Source organism: Triticum urartu, chromosome 7A (genome assembly GCF_056163025.1).
Source record: "Triticum urartu cultivar PI428250 chromosome 7A, HENAU_Tu73, whole genome shotgun sequence".
NCBI classification, from domain to species: Eukaryota; Viridiplantae; Streptophyta; class Magnoliopsida; order Poales; family Poaceae; genus Triticum; species Triticum urartu.
In genome coordinates this window covers 5,677,243-5,685,633 of record NC_141879.1, presented here as the reverse complement: position 1 = coordinate 5,685,633, position 8,391 = coordinate 5,677,243, and positions in this window count along the sequence as shown.

Sequence of the window (8,391 nt, the reverse complement as noted above, 5' to 3'; positions counted from 1 at the left end):
TTTCAATTTCATGGTCTTATAGCTCAAAATAATCAGTAAATGCATGAAAAATAACAAATGAAGTCAGAAAGTGTTTAGAATTGGTGATGTGGCTTTGAATGGTGCATTTTGAACACAGAAAAACTATGGAGTTCAAATAAGTTCAAAAATGATTTGTAACAGACGAGTTACCGTATGAAACCCTGATACTTCAAAAGATATTGTCCGTTTTGTACACGAAGTGCATCCAGTTTTTGCCGTAACCCCCTCTATTTTCTTGCATGTGCTATGTGGGTGAAATCATGACACCATGCCATCTTTTGAACCTTTTCAGAGTTCATTTCAAATGCCTTTCAATTTCATGGTCTTATAGCTCAAAATAATCAGTAAATGCATGAAAAATAACAAATGAAGTCAGAAAGGGTTAATAATTGATGATGTGGCTTTGAATGGTGCATTTTGAACACAGAAAAACTATGGAGTTCAAATAAGTTCAAAAAATGAAATCCCTTTGTAACAGATGAGTTTCCGTATGAAACCCTGATACATCGAAAGAGATTGTCCGTTTTGTACACGAAGTGCATTTAGTTTTTGCCGTAACCCTCTCTACTTTCCTGCACATGCTATGTGGGTGAAATGATGATACCATGCCAACTTTCAACATTTTCAGAGTTCATTTCAAATGCTTTTCAATTTCATGGTCTTATAGCTCAAAATAATCAGTAAATGCATGAAAAATAACAAATGAAGTCAGAAAGGGTTGAAAATTGGTGATGTGGCTTTGAATGGTGCATTTTGAACACAGAAAAACTATGGAGTTCAGATAAGTTAAAAAAAAGAAATCCCTTTGTAACAGACGAGTTTCCGTATGAAACCTTGATACTTCGAAAGAGATTGTCCATTTTGTACATGAAGTGCATTCAGTTTTTTCCGTAACCCTCTCTACTTTCTTGCACATGCTATGTGGGTGAAATGATGATACCATGACAACTTTCAACCTTTTCAGAGTTCATTTCAAATGCTTTTCAATTTCATGGTCTTATAGCTCAAAATAACCAGTAAATGCATGAAAAATAACAAATGAAGTCAGAAAGGTTGAAAATTGGTGATGTGGCTTTGAATGGTGCATTTTGAGCACAGAAAAACTATGGAGTTCAAATAAGTTCAAAAAAATGAAATGTAACAAACGAGTTTCCGTACGAAACCCTAATACTTTGAAAGAGATTGTCCGTTTTGTAAACGAAGTGCATCCAGTTTTTGCCGTAACCCTCTGTACTTTCTTGCACATGCTATGTGGGTGAAATGATGATACCATGCCAACTTTCAACCTTTTCAGAGTTCATTTCAAATGCTTTTCAATTTCATGGTCTTATAGCTCAAAATAATCAGTAAATGCATGAAAAATAAAAAATGAAGTCAGAAAGGTTTGAAAATTGGTGATGTGGCTTTGAATGGTGCATTTTGAACACAGAAAAACTATGGAGTTAAAATAAGTTCAAAAAATGATTTGTAATAGACGAGTTACCGTATGAAACCATGATACTTCGAAAGAGATTGTCCGTTTTGTACACGAAGTGCATCCAGTTGTTGCCGTAACCCTCTCTATTTTCTTGCACGTGCTATGTGCGTGAAATGATTATACCATGCCAACTTTTGAACCTTTTCAGAGTTCATTTCAAATGCCTTTCAATTTCATGGTCTTATAGCTCAAAATAATCAGTAAATGCATGAAAAATAACAAATGAAGTCAGAAAGTGTTTAGAATTGGTGATGTGGCTTTGAATGGTGCATTTTGAACACAGAAAAACTATGGAGTTCAAATAAGTTCAAAAATGATTTGTAACAGACGAGTTACCGTATGAAACCCTGATACTTCGAAAGAGATTGTCCGTTTTGTACACGAAGTGCATCCAGTTTTTGCCGTAACCCTCTCTATTTTCTTGCACGTGCTATGTGGGTGAAATGATTATACCATGCCAACTTTTGAACCTTTTCAGAGTTCATTTGAAATGCCTTTCAATTTCATGGTCTTATAGCTCAAAATAATCAGTAAATGCATGAAAAATAACAAATGAAGTCAGAAAGTGTTTAGAATTGGTGATGTGGCTTTGAATGGTGCATTTTGAACACAGAAAAACTATGGAGTTCAAATAAGTTCAAAAATGATTTGTAACAGACGAGTTACCGTATGAAACCCTGATACTTCGAAAGATATTGTCCGTTTTGTACACGAAGTGCATCCAGTTTTTACCGTAACCCCCTCTATTTTCTTGCATGTGCTATGTGGGTGAAATGATGAGACCATGCCAACTTTTGAACCTTTTCAGAGTTCATTTCAAATGCCTTTCAATTTCATGGTCTTATAGCTCAAAATAATCAGTAAATGCATGAAAAATAACAAATGAAGTCAGAAAGGGTTAATAATTGATGATGTGGCTTTGAATGGTGCATTTTGAACACAGAAAAACTATGGAGTTCAAATAAGTTCAAAAAATAAAATCCCTTTGTAACAGACGAGTTTCCGTATGAAACCCTGATACTTCGAAAGAGATTGTCCGTTTTGTACGCGAAGTGCATTCAGTTTTTGCCGTAACCCTCTCTACTTTCCTGCACATGCTATGTGGGTGAAATGATGATACCATGCCAACTTTCAACATTTTCAGAGTTCATTTCAAATGCTTTTCAATTTCATGGTCTTATAGCTCAAAATAATCACTAAATGCATGAAAAATAACAAATGAAGTCAGAAAGGGTTGAAAATTGGTGATGTGGCTTTGAATGGTGCATTTTGAACACAGAAAAACTATGGAGTTCAAATAAGTTCAAAAAAAAGAAATCCCTTTGTAACAGACGAGTTTCCGTATGAAACCTTGATACTTCGAAAGAGATTGTCCATTTTGTACATGAAGTGCATTCAGTATTTTTCGTAACCCTCTCTACTTTCTTGCACATGCTATGTGGGTGAAATGATGATACCATGACAACTTTCAACCTTTTCAGAGTTCATTTCAAATGCTTTTCAATTTCCTGGTCTTATAGCTCATAATAACCAGTAAATGCATGAAAAATAACAAATGAAGTCAGAAAGGTTGAAAATTGGTGATGTGGCTTTGAATGGTGCATTTTGAGCACAGAAAAACTATGGAGTTCAAATAAGTTCAAAAAAATGAAATGTAACAAACGAGTTTCCGTACGAAACCCTAATACTTTGAAAGAGATTGTCCGTTTTGTAAACGAAGTGCATCCAGTTTTTGCCGTAACCCTCTGTACTTTCTTGCACATGCTATGTGGGTGAAATGATGATACCATGCCAACTTTCAACCTTTTCAGAGTTCATTTCAAATGCTTTTCACTTTCATGGTCTTATAGCTCAAAATAATCAGTAAATGCATGAAAAATAAAAAATGAAGTCAGAAAGGTTTGAAAATTGGTGATGTGGCTTTGAATGGTGCATTTTGAACACAGAAAAACTATGGAGTTAAAATAAGTTCAAAAAATGATTTGTAATAGACGAGTTACCGTATGAAACCATGATACTTCGAAAGAGATTGTCCGTTTTGTACACGAAGTGCATCCAGTTGTTGCCGTAACCCTCTCTATTTTCTTGCACGTGCTATGTGCGTGAAATGATTATAACATGCCAACTTTTGAACCTTTTCAGAGTTCATTTCAAATGCCTTTCAATTTCATGGTCTTATAGCTCAAAATAATCAGTAAATGCATGAAAAATAACAAATGAAGTCAGAAAGTGTTTAGAATTGGTGATGTGGCTTTGAATGGTGCATTTTGAACACAGAAAAACTATGGAGTTCAAATAAGTTCAAAAATGATTTGTAACAGACGAGTTACCGTATGAAACCCTGATACTTCGAAAGAGATTGTCCGTTTTGTACACGAAGTGCATCCAGTTTTTGCCGTAACCCTCTCTATTTTCTTGCACGTGCTATGTGGGTGAAATGATTATACCATGCCAACTTTTGAACCTTTTCAGAGTTCATTTGAAATGCCTTTCAATTTCATGGTCTTATAGCTCAAAATAATCAGTAAATGCATGAAAAATAACAAATGAAGTCAGAAAGTGTTTAGAATTGGTGATGTGGCTTTGAATGGTGCATTTTGAACACAGAAAAACTATGGAGTTCAAATAAGTTCAAAAATGATTTGTAACAAACGAGTTACCGTATGAAACCCTGATACTTCGAAAGATATTGTCCGTTTTGTACACGAAGTGCATCCAGTTTTTGCCGTAACCCCCTCTATTTTCTTGCATGTGCTATGTGGGTGAAATGATGAGACCATGCCAACTTTTGAACCTTTTCAGAGTTCATTTCAAATGCCTTTCAATTTCATGGTCTTATAGCTCAAAATAATCAGTAAATGCATGAAAAATAACAAATGAAGTCAGAAAGGGTTAATAATTGATGATGTGGCTTTGAATGGTGCATTTTGAACACAGAAAAACTATGGAGTTCAAATAAGTTCAAAAAATGAAATCCCTTTGTAACAGACGAGTTTCCGTATGAAACCCTGATACTTCGAAAGAGATTGTCCGTTTTGTACACGAAGTGCATTTAGTTTTTGCCGTAACCCTCTCTACTTTCTTGCACATGCTATGTGGGTGAAATGATGATACCATGCCAACTTTCAACATTTTCAGAGTTCATTTCAAATGCTTTTCAATTTCATGGTCTTATAGCTCAAAATAATCAGTAAATGCATGAAAAATAACAAATGAAGTCAGAAAGGGTTGAAAATTGGTGATGTGGCTTTGAATGGTGCATTTTGAACACAGAAAAATTATGGAGTTCAAATAAGTTCAAAAAAATGAAATCCCTTTGTAACAGACGAGTTTCCGCATGAAACCCTGATACTTCGAAAGAGATTGTCCGTTTTGTACACGAAGTGCATCCAGTTTTTCCCGTAACACTCTCTATTTTCTTGCATGTGCTATGTGGGTGAAATGATGATACCATGCCAACTTTTGAACCTTTTCAAAGTTCATTTCAAATGCCTTTCAATTTCATGGTCTTATAGCTCAAAATAATCAGTAAATGCATGAAAAATAACAACTGAAGTCAGAAAGGGTTGAAAATTGGTGATGTGGCTTTGAATGGTGCATTTTGAACACAGAAAAACTATGGAGTTCAAATAAGTTCAAAAAAATGAAATCCCTTTGTAACAGACGAGTTTCCGTATGAAACCCTGATACTTCGAAAGAGATTGTCCGTTTTGTACACGATGTGCATTCAGTTTTTTCCGTAACCCTCTCTACTTTCTTGCACATGCTATGTGGGTGAAATGATGATACCATGACAACTTTCAACCTTTTCAGAGTTCATTTCAAATGCTTTTCAATTTCATGGTCTTATAGCTCAAAATAACCAGTAAATGCATGAAAAATAACAAATGAAGTCAGAAAGGTTGAAAATTGGTGATGTGGCTTTGAATGGTGCATTTTGAGCACAGAAAAACTATGGAGTTCAAATAAGTTCAAAAAAATGAAATGTAACAAACGAGTTTCCGTACGAAACCCTAATACTTTGAAAGAGATTGTCCGTTTTGTAAACGAAGTGCATCCAGTTTTTCCCGTAACCCTCTGTACTTTCTTGCACATGCTATGTGGGTGAAATGATGATACCATGCCAACTTTCAACCTTTTCAGAGTTCATTTCAAATGCTTTTCAATTTCATGGTCTTATAGCTCAAAATAATCAGTAAATGCATGAAAAATAAAAAATGAAGTCAGAAAGGTTTGAAAATTGGTGATGTGGCTTTGAATGGTGCATTTTGAACACAGAAAAACTATGGAGTTAAAATAAGTTCAAAAAATGATTTGTAATAGACGAGTTACCGTATGAAACCATGATACTTCGAAAGAGATTGTCCGTTTTGTACACGAAGTGCATCCAGTTGTTGCCGTAACCCTCTCTATTTTCTTGCACGTGCTATGTGCGTGAAATGATTATACCATGCCAACTTTTGAACCTTTTCAGAGTTCATTTCAAATGCCTTTCAATTTCATGGTCTTATAGCTCAAAATAATCAGTAAATGCATGAAAAATAACAAATGAAGTCAGAAAGTGTTTAGAATTGGTGATGTGGCTTTGAATGGTGCATTTTGAACACAGAAAAACTATGGAGTTCAAATAAGTTCAAAAATGATTTGTAACAGACGAGTTACCGTATGAAACCCTGATACTTCGAAAGAGATTGTCCGTTTTGTACACGAAGTGCATCCAGTTTTTGCCGTAACCCTCTCTATTTTCTTGCACGTGCTATGTGGGTGAAATGATTATACCATGCCAACTTTTGAACCTTTTCAGAGTTCATTTGAAATGCCTTTCAATTTCATGGTCTTATAGCTCAAAATAATCAGTAAATGCATGAAAAATAACAAATGAAGTCAGAAAGTGTTTAGAATTGGTGATGTGGCTTTGAATGGTGCATTTTGAACACAGAAAAACTATGGAGTTCAAATAAGTTCAAAAATGATTTGTAACAAACGAGTTACCGTATGAAACCCTGATACTTCGAAAGATATTGTCCGTTTTGTACACGAAGTGCATCCAGTTTTTGCCGTAACCCCCTCTATTTTCTTGCATGTGCTATGTGGGTGATATGATGAGACAATGCCAACTTTTGAACCTTTTCAGAGTTCATTTCAAATGCCTTTCAATTTCATGGTCTTATAGCTCAAAATAATCAGTAAATGCATGAAAAATAACAAATGAAGTCAGAAAGGGTTAATAATTGATGATGTGGCTTTGAATGGTGCATTTTGAACACAGAAAAACTATGGAGTTCAAATAAGTTCAAAAAATGAAATCCCTTTGTAACAGACGAGTTTCCGTATGAAACCCTGATACTTCGAAAGAGATTGTCCGTTTTGTACACGAAGTGCATTCAGTTTTTGCCGTAACCCTCTCTACTTTCTTGCACATGCTATGTGGGTGAAATGATGATACCATGCCAACTTTCAACATTTTCAGAGTTCATTTCAAATGCTTTTCAATTTCATGGTCTTATAGCTCAAAATAATCAGTAAATGCATGAAAAATAACAAATGAAGTCAGAAAGGGCTGAAAATTGGTGATGTGGCTTTGAATGGTGCATTTTGAACATAGAAAAACTATGGAGTTCAAATAAGTTCAAAAAAATGAAATCCCTTTGTAACAGACGAGTTTCCGTATGAAACCCTGATACTTCGAAAGAGATTGTCCGTTTTGTACACGATGTGCATTCAGTTTTTTCCGTAACCCTCTCTACTTTCTTGCACATGCTATGTGGGTGAAATGATGATACCATGACAACTTTCAACCTTTTCAGAGTTCATTTCAAATGCTTTTCAATTTCATGGTCTTATAGCTCAAAATAACCAGTAAATGCATGAAAAATAACAAATGAAGTCAGAAAGGTTGAAAATTGGTGATGTGGCTTTGAATGGTGCATTTTGAGCACAGAAAAACTATGGAGTTCAAATAAGTTCAAAAAAATGAAATGTAACAAACGAGTTTCCGTACGAAACCCTAATACTTTGAAAGAGATTGTCCGTTTTGTAAACGAAGTGCATCCAGTTTTTGCCGTAACCCTCTGTACTTTCTTGCACATGCTATGTGGGTGAAATGATGATACCATGCCAACTTTCAACCTTTTCAGAGTTCATTTCAAATGCTTTTCAATTTCATGGTCTTATAGCTCAAAATAATCAGTAAATGCATGAAAAATAAAAAATGAAGTCAGAAAGGTTTGAAAATTGGTGATGTGGCTTTGAATGGTGCATTTTGAACACAGAAAAACTATGGAGTTAAAATAAGTTCAAAAAATGATTTGTAACAGACGAGTTACCGTATGAAACCATGATACTTCGAAAGAGATTGTCCGTTTTGTACACGAAGTGCATCCAGTTGTTGCCGTAACCCTCTCTATTTTCTTGCACGTGCTATGTGCGTGAAATGATTATACCATGCCAACTTTTGAACCTTTTCAGAGTTCATTTCAAATGCCTTTCAATTTCATGGTCTTATAGCTCAAAATAATCAGTAAATGCATGAAAAATAACAAATGAAGTCAGAAAGTGTTTAGAATTGGTGATGTGGCTTTGAATGGTGCATTTTGAACACAGAAAAACTATGGAGTTCAAATAAGTTCAAAAATGATTTGTAACAGACGAGTTACCGTATGAAACCCTGATACTTCGAAAGAGATTGTTCGTTTTGTACACGAAGTGCATCCAGTTTTTGCCGTAACCCTCTCTATTTTCTTGCATGTGCTATGTGGGTGAAATGATGAGACCATGCCAACTTTTGAACCTTTTCAGAGTTCATTTCAAATGCCTTCCAATTTCATGGTCTTATAGCTCAAAATAATCAGTAAATGCATGAAAAATAACAAATGAAGTCAGAAAGGGTTAAT